The sequence below is a fragment of the Chenopodium album genome, chromosome 8 (genome assembly GCF_948465745.1).
Source record: "Chenopodium album chromosome 8, dcCheAlbu1.1, whole genome shotgun sequence".
In the NCBI taxonomy this organism is placed as follows: domain Eukaryota; kingdom Viridiplantae; phylum Streptophyta; class Magnoliopsida; order Caryophyllales; family Amaranthaceae; genus Chenopodium; species Chenopodium album.
In genome coordinates, this window is record NC_137841.1 from 11,804,183 (window position 1) to 11,816,524 (window position 12,342).

The 12,342-nt window shown below is 38.0% G+C and overlaps 1 non-coding gene across 1 annotated transcript; it reads left to right on the forward strand.

Moving 5' to 3' along the window:
- Positions 1-929: 929 nt before the first annotated feature.
- On the forward strand, positions 930-1,035 carry LOC145556953 (small nucleolar RNA R71). The gene has a single exon (XR_014092042.1). It is a non-coding gene; the product is annotated as a small nucleolar RNA R71 (small nucleolar RNA).
- The last annotated feature ends 11,307 nt before the right edge of the window (positions 1,036-12,342 follow it).

Here is a 12,342-nt window from a genome sequence, read left to right on the forward strand (position 1 = left end):
CCACCATATAGGTGTTCAAGATTTTTGTTTGATTTTCAATAATCTCCTCCAAATTGGACTTGGACGATTGAAAATAGGAATTTTCACCAACACCTTGAGATTTTGGACAAAATCCGGGTGGGGGTCCCCTTTGGTTGTTTTGAAAATTCCCCCTATTTGGATTGTTCCAATTGCCTCGATTTTGATTGTTGCCAAAATTTTGGTTTTGGCCACTAAAGCCTTGAGATTGGCTTTGATTTCCATAACCCTGGCCTTGGTTTTTATTACCATAACCTTGGTTATTATAGTTGCCTCGGAAATTTTGGTTTCCTTGGTTCCTATAATTATCATTATTATAGTTATCAAATCCACCTTGTTGGTGAGAATTTTTATTTCCAAAGTTTCTTGGTCCATCAAACCTTTGACCATTGTTATTGTTTGAGACAAAATTCACATGTTCACATTCACTATTCTCACCATCATCAAGATTTTCAAACCCATTTGAACAAGTAGAAGGATCATGGTAAAAAGACCCACAATTATCACAAAACAAACATGCATTGAGAAAATTGTTAGAAGTAGAAGGAGGAGTAGAGTTAGAAAATGTACCTCTCCCTTTAATGTGGGAGGGATGACCTTGTGGATTGGAAGTTGCACTCTCAATATTGGCCTTGATTTTTGTCATCTCCTTCCCCAAACTTGCAATTTGAGAGGATAAATTGTTGATGGCTTTAAGTTGATCAACTGAATAAACCGTTGATCCATTCTTGCTCGAACACTCTCTATCTCCTTCTTGCCAATCCGTGTAATGGAGCACCACATCTTCTATAATGTCCACAACCTCTTCTTCGGTTTTGTTCATGATAGGGCCTCCGGCTCCCGCATCAAGACACGATTTGCCTTGAGGACTCAACCCTCCATAGAAAATTTGAATGATTTGATAGGTTGGGATGCCATGATGGGGACATTCTCTTTGATACTCCTTATACCTTTCCCAATCTTCATACAAGCTCTCACTAGGTTTTTGCTTGAAACTTTGGATCAAAACCCTTGCCTCCACTGTTTTCTTTTAGGGGTAGAACCTATACAAAAATTCCTTGGTAACTTCATCCCGTGTTATAAGAGAATTTGGCTTGACCTCCTTGTCTAACCATTCCAAAGCTCGACCTATGAGAGAGAAGGGGAACAACTTGAGCCGAATAAACTCTTGAGAAACACCATTCACTTTAATAGTGTTGCAATACTTCTCAAACTCTTTGAGATGGTTTAGCGGACTCTCAATCTTAGCCCCACTAAATTGTCTCCTTTCAATCAAATTTATCATGGTCGGTCTTATTTCAAAGTCATTTGCTGGTGTTATTGGCAATGTAATCCCACTTTCAAACCTATATGCACCGGGAGTTCCCAACTCCTTCAAAGCAACTCTTGGATTATCTCCCATGCTTACTTGATCTTCTTCTTCTCTTTGTTGGTGAATTTCTTCTCTTGGAAAGCTTGGACTCAAAGAACGATTAGCAACCCTTATCCTTGTTATTGTTCTCTTGATTTCCGTATCAAATGACACTAAAATCCTTCCTCTTATCCTACACATACAAAAAATCAAAGCAAATATCAATAGCACGACTATAAATGTAGCCTAAAGAGAAAAATCTTTTTGTATTTTTGAGATTAAGGTGAAATGGACTCAACAACAATAGCAATCATCTACGTCATTCCCCAGCAACGGCACCATTTTTTATCTAGGGCGAGACTAGGTCGTTGAAAACTAATCTACCCTTGGTCAAAACAAAATTTATAATCTCTCAACACACCCCTACACAAAGCATAGAGTAAGTTGAGGGTTGAACCACTAGGAATGGAAAATGAATTCTAAAGTAAAAGCTAAGCTATTTCGAAGCAATAAAGTGAGGTGTGTGTATTCAAAACAATCAAACTATCGAAATTAAATCAACTTTAATAATCACTAGGGTTAGGATCCGCATGTACTCGGAATGGACATAGCTAATTGGGATTGGAGATAACTAAGTCAATTGTTGCGAGGGAAAATCAACTAAGCAATCAAGAGAGTAAGGTAGGCTAATCTCCTAGAGGTCAAGCGAGCGCCAACTACGAGAGACTCTAACTAGGAACCTTGTAAACCTACTCAATTGACAAAAGCAAGCCACAAATCAATTTTCCGTATCAATGCAAGCTTATAATGCATTCTAGTGTAACAAATCAAAGTTAGCTACTCTTCAATTAATCTTACACATGCACTTAATCAATCAACCCATTTAATCACAACCTCAACTCCATCAATTTCCCCCAATTAGCATCAATCCATCACTAATACATGCTTCACCATTCCCCTAGCAAGAAAACTACTCACAATCCATTGAAATTAAGATCAAAACTAAGCTAATCAACAATTTCATCATCATCATATCAATAGAACTAATTCAAACACAAATTCAATTCAAACTAGAACAATCAACAAAGCCATTGAAATGATCAGCTAAAAATTGCATTAAAGTAAAAGAAATCCTTACAAACTTGCTTCAATTCAATGGAGGAAATGCTTGAATTCACAATCTTCAATCATCAATCAACAATCAAGAACTTCTCTCTCTACAATCTAGAAAATTCTAATTCTAATTTCTGAATTAATTCTCTAAAATCTTCTCTAAACATCCTCTCTCTAAAAATAGAAAGAAAATCTATATATAGTAAAACTAACTAAGAGAAGTTAGGTAGATCGTCCCCAAATAAACCCATACAGGCGCGGCCAACTAAAAGAGAGAGCGCGGCCGCGCAAATCTGGGTACTAAACAGGGACCTAGACAGGCGCGCCTGCGCCCGAGGGAGGCGCGCCCGCGCCACAAGGCCGCGCGGCCACGCCACAGTCACGCGCGCCCGCGCCGGGGTGTAGGGGAGCCTTATTCCCTCTCATTCCGATGCTCCTCGTGCGTTCCACTTAATGCTCTTGATAAACATGGGACCTTGCAGTTTCTAAACTCCATATTTGTGGGTTCAAGACTAGAAATCATGCCCCCACGGCTTGAATGCACAGCTCAAGGACTTTAGTAACTTGCACTTCTCCATGCTTGAGCTTCAAATGGAGAACACTCGAGATCCTAATCAATGTCGAACTTGGGAAGAGGCCTCAAGAAACTTAAATAACGACCTTAACTTGAAAAATAAAGGAAAACAAGCAAATAAAAGAGAAAATAACAAAATAAACCAAGAAATGCATAAAGAAAGAAATCTAACCAATGCAAACTAAAAGAAATAAAGAGTAAAATCAAGGAAAAGCTAAGTAAAAGAGCTATAGAATAACATGAAATTCATCCTAAAAAGAACCAAATGAGTGCCATAAATGACACTCATCAGTTTCGTCTGCTCCTCTTTAGTGAACAACCTTCTGGGTTCACCAGGGAAATAAACGAGGCGGCATAGTCTGCCAAGGTTAAAAACGTGTTGGTAGGTACTTATGATGGTACCTCCAACCGGGAAGATCACCTTATGGCATACACCAACCTCATGTATTTACAGGGGTTGAACGATGCCACTTGGTGTCGATGCTTCCCGGCTACATTGAAGGGAATTGCCCAACAATGGTTTGGCAACTTGCCAGCCGGCGCTATTGATAGCTTCAACAATCTTGCCTTTTTGTTTGCTTCAAACTTCTCAATGAAAATCCTTGCGAAGAAAACAAGTCTTGACTTGAGCACCCTTAAGCAGGGAGAGAGAGAAGGTTACGCTCCTACATAAGGCGGTTCAATCTGACCAGAATTTAGATTCAGGGACTGTTTGAGGAGGTAACTTTCACAAACTTCTTTAAGGGGATGAGAGACGGGTTGACTTTTAAGTTCGACCTTGATAAAAAAGGGGCATTTGCCCTGTAGGCGGCCTTGAGGGAGGCGGAAAGCTACATTCAAGTGAAAGGAATGGTGTCCTTCGAACAAGTGTATTATTCTAATAGTGGGTTCAGAATTATTAGAAAGCTAATATATTCAGTAAGGTCAAGTGATCGGAAGGCCTAGGTGGAGGTCGCTTCCGATCAGTAATATTAATGAATAATTAATATTACAGCTTAATCTTGACTGAACCCTTTGGGTCACACCCAAGCAATTAATTAACCGTCTCGACGAATTAATTCGAAAGAAATTAATGAGTCGCCCGAGTATTAAATATTTAGACTTCGGAAATTTGAGCTTGGAGCGTCGAAATTGAGCGTCGGAGAATCTCAAATGTCGAGCCAAAATTTAAGATTTGGCGAGACAGGAAAATGCTTTAAGTAACAAGTAAAAACCTAGCCACGCGAAATCCTAGGAAAGTGTGCCCAATAGGAGCGTACCACGTGGCAACACACATGGAAAAACGCCATGTGGCAGCACGTGTGGCAGCCACGTTTACAGCCGTCAAGTGGTAACCGCCATGTTGGCAGCCACCAAGTGGCAGCGTGCCACGTTGGCAGAATGCCATGTGGAAGCACGAATGGCAGCGCACATGGCAGCTGCCAAGTGGTAACCGCCACGTTGGCAGCCACCAAGTGGCAGCGTGCCACTGATAGAGGAATAAATGTGTCGTCAATTGTCTATCCCTAGATCAAATACAATTTATACAACCTAAACTAACCTAATACGAGTATAAGGCAAGTTGAGGGTCGAACCCAAAGGAGTGAGTTGGTATTAACTATAGCCTTAGTCAAGCTACTTTGAAGATTGTAGTGAGAAAATGATTGGTACTATAGTAACAAAGCTAGATTAATCAAGTAATTGCAATACTTTTCGAACTTTAGCCTATGAGAGAAAAGGGAAACAAGTTTAGTTGGATGAACTCTTGAGAAACTCCGTTTACTTTGATAGTATTGCAATACTTTTCGAACTACTTGAGATGGTTCAACGGACTCTCATTCTTAGCTCGATCTCACCTCTGGATCTAGTTGATCATAGCAGGCCTAATTTTGAAATCATTCGCCGGTGTTGTAGGTGGAGCAATTCCACTCTCAAACTTGTACCTACCGGGAATTCCCAATTCTTTCAAAGAAACTCTTGGTTGTTCTCCCATGCTTAGTTCTTTTTCAAATCCTTCTTTGCTTGAGGAACTAAACTCCAAAGATCGACTAGTAATTCTTCTCCCTGAGAGAGTCCTTTCGATTTCCGGGTCAAAAGGCACAACGGATCGATCACGAGCTCTATGCATGCTAAACTCAATGAAAATATTAGTAACACGGCTACAAATGTAGCCTAAAGAAATAAAATCTTTTTGTATTTTTTCAATTAAAGTGAAATAGACTCAACAACTAAAGCTAAGCACCAAATCACTCCCCGGCAACGACGCCATTTTGATAAAGGAATAAACGTGTCGTCAATTGTCTATCCTTAGATCAAATAAAATTTATACAACCTAAACCAACCTAATACAAGTATAAGGCAAGTTGAGGGTCAAACCCAAAGGAGTGAGTCGGTATTAACTATAGCCTAAGTCAAACTACTTTGAAGATTGTAGTGACAAAATGGTTGGTACTATAGTAACAAAACTAGATTAATCAAGTAATCCAAGAAACTAAACACTAGGGATATAGGTTCCACATGCAAGTTCAATAATCATGCTAATTGATAGTTCATTCAATTGATTCAAGCATTGAAAAGGACAAACACTAGTAGCAATCAAAAGAATTCAAGGGCTATCTCCTAGAGGCCAAGATAGGGGTCATTATGAATGGCTAATCAAGGAGAATCACAATCAAAATCAATCAATTAAAACAATTCTCAAATTGATGGTTCATGTCATTAAGATTGCAATGCAATCTAGATTAATCTTATAGGTTGATCACTCCTAATCTAATTAATCACATGAAAACTATGTCAACCAATTTAATTGCAACAATTCAATCAATCAATGATCATCAACTAGCACAAATTATCAATCAAGCATGCTTCCCCTTCTTCCTAGCAAGTAATCTACTCACTAATCATGGTGTAACTCAAGAACAAATCACTAGAAATTGCGTTGATCATCATTCTAAATCAAAATCAAGAGAAAACAATATCAACTACAATATCAAATTCAAATCCAAGGAAATCAAACAATCAAACATGAATCTAAAACAAACAAGTAAAGAGATGAACTAAAAGAAGAGATTCTCACTAATATTAATGATTGCAGATGAAGAAATCCAAGCACAATTTAACCAATGTATCCTAATCAAAGAACCTCTCTCTCTAAAACTAAGCTAATGAAAATTATCTAAAAGTTAGTTTTCAAAAAGGAATTATAAGTGTTTTTATAAGAAAAGAAGGGAAACAAGATCCCCGCGCCCTCTCTAAGGAATCTTGAGCCCGCGGGGAAATGAGTACGAAACCCATAACTAACTCCGCGGGCTACCTAGGCAACACCCGCGCCCGCGGAAAAAGCCACCGCGCCCACGGCAAGGGTGCGGCGAATCCCGTGCTCCCAAAGAGTAATCAGAGGCCCGCGGTCTCTCTAATCTGGAGCGCTCTCTCCAGTGTACCCGCGCCTGCGGGGAGCTTGCGGCCAGACCGTGGAGAGTTCCTTGTCGATTTTAGCTAATTTGATAAAACACATCCCGCGCCTGCGCCTTCAGGTTCCGCGCCTGCGGCAACCTAGCAAAGGCTGATGCCTTCTCCAAGGCCTCTCTGAGCCCTCTCTGAGCAGATTGCTTCCTCCTTGCTTAGTCAATATAGCTCATCTTGATCCCTTTGCAAAGACAACTCCTAGTTACCTACAAGAGAAAACAAAGGAAAGGAATAAAAGGGAAAAAGGGCCACGAAAAATACAATGAAAGAAGGAAAGAGAGGAACTAAAGGAAAAAGTAACAAAAATAAGATAAGAAAGCATGAAAAAGGGATGAAATCATCCTAAAAGATTTTCCTATGAGTGCCATAAATGACACTCATCAAATTCCCCCAAGCTAGACTTTTTCTCATCCCGAGCAAAACAAAGGCTAAAAAGGAAAATGAAGGGCTTATTCAAAATAAAAATAAAAAAGAAGGAGGTTAGAATATACACTAACTCACTTTCTTAGGAATCACGGTTAATTTTAGAAACAAAAGACAAGCCATTTAAACCCCTAGATCGCCCTAGAGGACGAGTGATGCTCTCGTAAAGGTTTCCTAGAGATAACCTATAACTCTTATTAAGCAAAACAAAAGAAGCATAAACGAGGCAAAATACAAGAATAAAGAGCAAAGTTTGAAAAACAATTAATCAAAAATCTTTGTGAAGTGGACTTTACAAAGTGACTATAATTCAAATGAATAACAACCTTTGTAAAGTTAATCATGGTATGCACGTTATAAGATTCCTAAGGTTGATTGAAACATAAATATGCTAAGAATAAGAACTAGTTGTCACACTCCACTTTCAACCCAAACGATTTTACCGCGTTCCCCCTACTAATCTCATATCTCCCCTTAGTGAGCATCTCATAGATTCCGTGAAGGAACCAGAAAAAGATTAAATTTTGGGCTACTCGACATCTTGACATCGCATCCCCTTTCCTTAGGCTATAACCCATGATTGCCTCCACTGATGAATGACTCAACCCCTAGGTCAAAAGGTCTTCCCAAAGGTTGTAACGTAAGGAAAAAAGGGTTAAGGTAGGCTAAATTTAAAATTTGGTGGTTAACCTAAATTGTGAAGCAAAGCTTGCGCATTTCTTTACACCATAACTGTAGGGAATATTTCAAGCATTATCCAAAACTTGAACCCCACTATGATCATACACTTAATCATGGTGGCGTCCAAAGGGAAAGAAGATGGAGCAAAAGAGTCGCCAACAAGTTTTAGGAACTTGTAAACCGTTAACAAAGGTGAAGGTTACACCCCTTAACGATCCAGGAGATCGTCAACTCCAATAGGTCTGGAACCATGACTGGTAGTTTGGGGATGAAGGTACAAATCCAACCTAAAAGAGATTGAATCTGCTTTAATAATAGGCCTCTACTTTATTCTGATCGTATTCATGTGCGCTTTCTGACTAACATGCAATCAATAGGTTTAACCCTAAACCTGTTTATCTATGTTGGTTGAATATTAATGCACAAATAAGCTATTATTGGCGATCACTTGAATTATATTCATATTAACCCTAAACAAGATTATTAATTATCTTATTAAGCGTGATTACAAGTACCAATTCCCTTTAAACATGCATAAAAGGCGTGATCAAGCAATAACAATAATATATATCAAGCAACATAATAATAATCATCAAAATAATAATTATAACCATAATAATAAAAATAATCATGTTAAAGCATATTAATAGCAAGATCCTTGACATGATACTAACAAGATTAATAACAAACCCTAGCATGTCACTAAACATCAAAGATCAAATATTTAACCCTAACATGATACTAACATGAATATTAGGAAGAAAAGTAGGAAGCATTGCAGGAATCATAATTGATATAAGCAAATCACCCTAAATATCATACTAGGAACTTATTGTTGTCACCCTAAACATGATACTATGAAGATCAAAACACCCTAACATGACACTAGGAATCATAATAAAAACCTAGACATGATTTCTATATCATAATATCAATAAATCAATTAAAGCACTTACTTGGATGCCTCGTATCTTTTTCTATTAAGAAAATACACGCGTTAGTAACTTCAAGGAAAATAATAAACAAAACAATTAAATTAAATAATTGAAATAGAGATTTGGGACCAAACCCTCAGAAATTAAAACCTTTCACGTCTAGGGCGAAGGCAACTTTGAACTTGGCTAGGTGTGTCTAGTGCTAATGTATGAGGAATTGTGATTGTAAAAGGGTTGGTTTAGAAAGAGGGAGAGAGAGAATCAAGAAATTTCATGATGAGAGTTGATGAGAAGAATTGATTAGAAAGAATAAGAATTGATGAGAATTGATGATTGAAAACAGAATTTTAAGAGGCTATTATAGAGAAAATCAGCCGGATATGATAAAAAAAATGAACCAGAGTTTCAAAGAGAATAAAACACGATTAGCACCAGACGCTGAAGGTTAGCGACAGGCGGCAAGCCTTAGCGCAGGCAATAATGCTTGTCGTCAGGCGCTAATAATCAGTTTCACGCGTTTTTTTGTTTTTTATCATATCTTTTGATCTGGAAGTCCAAATAAGGCATATAATATATCGTTAGAAAGATATTAAAGTCTAATTTCCAACCCAATTTTAATCAGATTAAAATCTTTTTCAGATATAAAGATATGGATGAAATAGTGGAAGGGTGTCAGTTTTGTATAGAGTTTTGTATCTCATTTATATCTTTTTCGTTATAACTTAGAATTAATATTATAATATATATTTGGGAATATAATTTCAAGATCTATCCAACCATATAAAATTTGGATAAAGATTATGAGGCACGAAAATAAAATCTCAATATATTCCACTTCGTACAAAACAAGGATTCTAAAAAGGAGTAGTTTTATTCAATTTCAAACTCTTTGAAACATAATTATCAATCCTAACTCCATTAGGATTTAAGATAACCTTCTACAGAATTCTAGAAGACTATAATAAATCCTAATAGCTTTAGGAATGATAATTAATAATAGGCCCTCCTCTACATCATTGGGCCGCATATAAAAACCAAACCAAGCCCAGTTTAGTATTTTGGCCATAATTTCCTCATAATTCATCGGAATTGGGCTTATAATATATCGTTTGAAAGGTCTTTTCAAACCCCATCCAACTACACCATTATTGGACCCTTATAATGGACCAAACTAAACTGAAATGCACGTTTTTCATAAATAAGGTAAGAAAAGAAATATTTTAAAAAACAGAAAGAAGAGATATTTTAATAAAAACATCCTCATCACTAGACTTTTCGCACTTTCACTTTGTTCGATAATCAAATGACATGAAAGGTACTCATCACAAGGTTTGGTTTTAGGGAGACACATTTGGGTGTCTACAATAACCAAGCAATCACCAAACAAAAATACCAACACCCCCAAGCTTATTCAAAGCTAAGATCACAAACATATACACAAAAAGCGTTAGAACGCTTCCCCCCCAAGCTTAAATGCAGCATTATCCTCAATGCTCAAAAAGGAAGAGTACTCACACAAAAATATTGTTGCATTCTTGCATTTTTCACTTTTTTTTATTTTTTTTTATTTTTTTTTTGTGTCTCTTTTGTTTTCTTTCTTTAGTAGTGCATGTCCTCGCCTCTTTTAACTTTGGACGGCTTTTATTTTCAAATCTGCATTTATTTTTTCCTTGCCTTTTTGAATTCAGACGGCTTTTTACTAGACATTTGCCATTATTCACAATGTATATACAACACAAACTTGCTCATAAACTTGAACCAAGTTCCAAACTTATAGACCACAATCTCCAACAACAATGACCATTGCTTCACAAAAACCAAAAAAAAATATGAAAATGAAAATGAAACAAAAGGCTCAAGAACTAAAGATGTGGCTTGAAAAGAAGGGAAAAAACGGCTCAAAGGGCTAGCAAGTAGGCAAATGTATCTCACAAACCAAAATTTAAAAGAATGACACTATCCTAGTAAAAAGAAAAAAAAAATACCTGCCCGAAAAGATGCCTTTGTCCTCTCTTGGTGGTATGGTCTCGGTCTTAGGAATCATACGTTAAGATTCTAGATTAGGTTTGCGAAAGTCAAGGATCCACGCCGCTCATACAAGAATATGTTGAAAGCTTGAAAAAGTATGAATCTCACATGGTTGTAGCAAAAACTCACTAAGGTTATCAAATCGAAGATAGGGAGCAACTACCGAACAAGCCACAAACAAGTAGATATCGGCTTCATGATCCCCCTAGTTCTAGACAACTATCTTAGCATGCTTTATCCTATAATCAACCAAACGTATTCTCAAACCGTGCATACCATGACCACCTAGTAAGATTATTATTCAAAAGCAAGAGTCCATTGTTTACAAGTCCAAGTCAAAATAGAAAGAGTGAAAAATAAAGCCTCAAAAAGCTATGTACAAAACCAAGAACAAAGAGAAAAGAAAAGAAAAGAGAATAAAATTTGGAAAGCAAAGATAAAGGAAAAGTAGGAGAACAAAGAAAAGGACAAAGATGCAATCTTAACACGTGTTTCCCAATCGACATACAAGCGGTCAAATGGCCACATCGCCAAACACCCCAAACACGCTAGGTGTTATAATCATACATCCTCGAACCGTTCAACTCCCCTAAAACTAATCCTAATATAAGCAACCAAGAAAAGTAAATGAATAAAAGTAAAAAGACAAAACAATAAAGGTCTCACCAAGCATCCAAGCTATACTACAATAACCAAGGGGAAAGAACGACCTCCTTTAAGAAGCTTCGAAGACCAAAGCATAAGCTACGAGCAAGGTGAGAAAAAGAAAAGCACTATATACAAAATGAAATTGTTAGTAACTTCCAAACAAAAGCAAATAAAAGAAAGCTTACTTGAAAACTATGTACAACAACCTAAAGAAACCATCATCATCATCATGATCAAAAGAACCCTCAAAACATCATCATCAAAATCAAGACAACAAAACAAACATCATAGAAACTAGACTACCAAGAGAGAAGCAATAAAAATCCACCAAAGCCTTTTCAAACACATCCCCATGAGTCCAAGGTGCCTCCCCCAAAACCTACCCTAAAACATCCTTTTTGATTCCCCCCCCCCCTCACAAAATAAGGGCATCGACCGTGATGCTCAAAAACATGCAAAGCTAAAAGGGAAAGAAAAAAAAGGGAATCAAACAACCAAGGGGGGAACTATTTGCCACTAGGGCCGGCACCACCATCGCCCACATCCCAACCTCCGGTAAAACCGGGAGGGAACCCTTAACGACCCTTGAAAAGGTCAAGTTGGGATGTGGACAATTGGTCAAATGGCTCGGCTGCATACAGAGGTCGGGGTGAGTGGGGTGAACATAGTTATAGTCATGGTCACCCCGTTAATCACTCCCCCCCCCGAAACCCGGTAGTCATAATGACCAGACTCATCTACGAAGTCACGCCTTGGCTCATTGGGGTATGTAACCCTGGGCAAATAGGAGTACGTGGGGAGGTTGTCACCACCCCAAGATGGCACAGGCCCTTATTAGGGCGGCACATATGGGTAGTTCACCGGAGGAGTGACCTCCCCCCTACGCACACTAGCGTCATATAGGGCGCTAGTTTGAAAAGACAAGGTTTGATGGTTGGAATACATACCTTGCATTCTCAATTGCATGCGCTCCATATGCTCTTGCATAGCCCCCATCTCACGGAGATAGGCATCTCCTTAGTAGTCATATTGTTGATGTTGTTATCTTCTTCTTCTTCTTTGCTGCAGTTGTTGTTGTTGTTGTTCATGTTGAAATTGTTGTTGTTGTTGTTCTTGCTCTTCTTCTT